The sequence below is a fragment of the Capricornis sumatraensis genome, chromosome 2 (assembly GCF_032405125.1).
Source record: "Capricornis sumatraensis isolate serow.1 chromosome 2, serow.2, whole genome shotgun sequence".
In the NCBI taxonomy this organism is placed as follows: Eukaryota; Metazoa; Chordata; class Mammalia; order Artiodactyla; family Bovidae; genus Capricornis; species Capricornis sumatraensis.
The window spans coordinates 33,023,882-33,026,640 of record NC_091070.1 but is presented as its reverse complement, the minus strand read 5'-3'; positions in this window follow the sequence as shown (position 1 = coordinate 33,026,640).

The following is a 2,759-nucleotide window of genomic DNA, read 5'->3' as shown; positions in this document are numbered from 1 at the left end:
GCCTGCAGCACGCCAGGCTTCCTTGTCCATCATCAATTCCCGGAGTTTGCTCAAACTCATGTCCATTGAGTTGGTGATGCCATCCAACCATCTCATCCTCTGTTGTCCCCTTCTCCTCCTCCTTCAATATTCCCAGCATCAGGGTTTTTTTCCTAGTGAGTCAGTTCTTCGCATCAGGTGGCCAAACTATTGGAGTTTCAGCATCAGTCTTTCCAGTGAATATTCAGACTGATTTCCTTTAGGATTGACTGGTTTGATTGATATGACCTATAGGTCAAATCTGTCCTGATCTTATGATTTGTATCAGAAACTGTTTAATGAATTCTGGACGTTCACTCTGATTACTTGCTCTTTACCAGTGTCAAAAAAGCAGGCAGCTCTATTACCTTCTAAAGAATGGAATCTGAAATGATAACTGATAAGGACCTACTATATAGCACAGGGAACTCCACTCAGTACTTTGTAGTGGCCTATATGGGAAGAGCAGAGACGGCAACGGCACCCCACTCCAGTACTCTTGCCTGGAAAATCCCATGGATGGAGGAGCCTGGTAGGCTGCAGTCCATGGGGTAGCTAAGAGTAGGACACAACTGAGCGACTTTACTTTCACTTTTCACTCTCAGGCATTGGAGAAGGAAATGGCAACCCACTCCAGTGTTCTTGCCTTGAGAATCCCAGGGACAGGGGAGCCTGGTGGGCTGCTGTCTATGGGGTGACACAGAGTTGGACACGACTGAAGCGACCTAGCAGCAGCAGCAGCAGCAGCAGCAGCATTCTAGATGGGAAGAGAATCTAGAATGGATCTATGTATTTGTATAACAGATTCACTTTGCTGTACACTTGAAACTAATACAACATTGTAAATCAAATATACCTTAATAAAGATGTTAAAAAATAATGAAATATCTTATAAGTAAAATATACTTAATAGTAACTAATCTTTAACTTCATAAATAAATCATTATTTTATGTAAAAAAAAAAATGAGGAATGTAATCGGGTTTCTTTTCTGCAAGTTGATTACGATATCTAAAAGTCAAAGTAGTCTTTTCCAGAATACCTTCTTCCTTTTTTACTGTTAATATGTTTGTCATTAGTATCTTCTGACTCTCTAGAATTCAAAGTAGTTTCTATCATTTCTGCACCAGTCAAAACTAGTATCAGATGGAGTTTCCTTGCTGGTTTCAACCCAGTTATTCTTCCAGTTCTTTACAGAGTCTTCCAGTTGACTGCCATTTCAAGCTGTTGCCCTTGCTTCTGTCTTTCTCTCTCTCTGCTCATTGCTGGCAGTTTGAACTTACATGACATGAAAAACACTCAGTCTATTTTGTCTTGACTGACAGAAGCTCACCAAATAATTGTTTCTTTCCAAAGCTATTTTCTTCTTCTAAATTTCCTTCTTGATCCCTCTAAGCATTTTTAACCTTTTAGAGAATTTCTGCCTAATAGAAATAAAATATGAGCCATGAATACAAGCCTTATGTACAATTTTAAGATTTCTAGTAGGTACATTAAAAGAGTGAAAAGAAATGAGTGAAATGAATTTTATAATGTATATTTAAATTTTTTCTTTCTTTTAAAAATACTTTATTTATTATTTATTTATTTGGCTGAGCCAAGTCTTAATCGTGGCACGTGAGATCTTCTGCTTTGGTTGAGGCATGTGAGACCTTTAGTTTTGGCATGTGGGATATAGTTCCCTGACCAGGAATTGAACAGAGGTCCCCTGCATTGGGAATGCAGAGTCTTAGCCACTGGACCACCAGGGAAGTCCCAATAATATTTTTTATTTAGCTCAACATATCCAAAATACTCTCATTTCAATATGGAATGAATATAGAGCTATTAATGAAATAGCCTATTTTCTCTTTTCATCCCAAGTCTTCAAACTGTAGTGCATTTGACACTGGACATCTCAGTTTGGACCAGCCGTATCTCAACAACCACATGTGACTAGTAGCTAGTGTATCAAATAGTCGTGGATTTAGTGCTTCTAAATTCTCTGAATTGATTCCTCCAGAATAAAGCAGCTAAGTTCACATTTTGAAAACTCTGTCAAGGCTTTTGGAACAAACCCCTGAGGCCCATCTTTGCAGCTCAGGTTAGATTTCTTGCTCTTAAGATCCCTCAAGTTCCCAAAGGACCTGGGTTCCTGCCTCCTGCAAACAATGAAAAAGCAACTTCTGCCTTTGTGGCACATGTGGGAAGACCTGGCTAATCAGAGCTTTGAAACGCAGGGTGTCTGCTCTTTCTATCTGTGTTCTTGGCCCTAGCACCTCCACACCATCACCTCCTGTTCTTGTTTTGCCTCCAGCTGCTATCTATGAGGGTGGGAGACATAAAATGAATTAGAATTAATAGAGACTTCTTAGCCTGCCAGATAAACTAGCATTGCCTGTGCTAGTGTTCTTTGTCCTTGTGACAAGGGTTTATTGATAAGAAAAAGGATTTGTACTTAAATACCAAACATTCAAATGCTTGGCTGGTTATACTGTTCACTATCTCTGGTGGTGTCCTTCTCCAAATCATTTGTCCTCTGGTGGATCTTGACAAAGCGCCTGCACAAAATTAACAGGCATGCAAAGCCTGGATGAGCAAAATCAATTTGCCTATAATTTGTTTGTGAAGCACTCAGGACGTGGTTGAAGTGATTTTAATTTCAAAGCCCAAGTTGCCCGTCTGTCTTTTTGTCAGGCAATTAGTTCCACTGGCTGGGCAAGAATGCTGTGATGCAAAGTGCTGAGAGGAGCCAACCAAGGA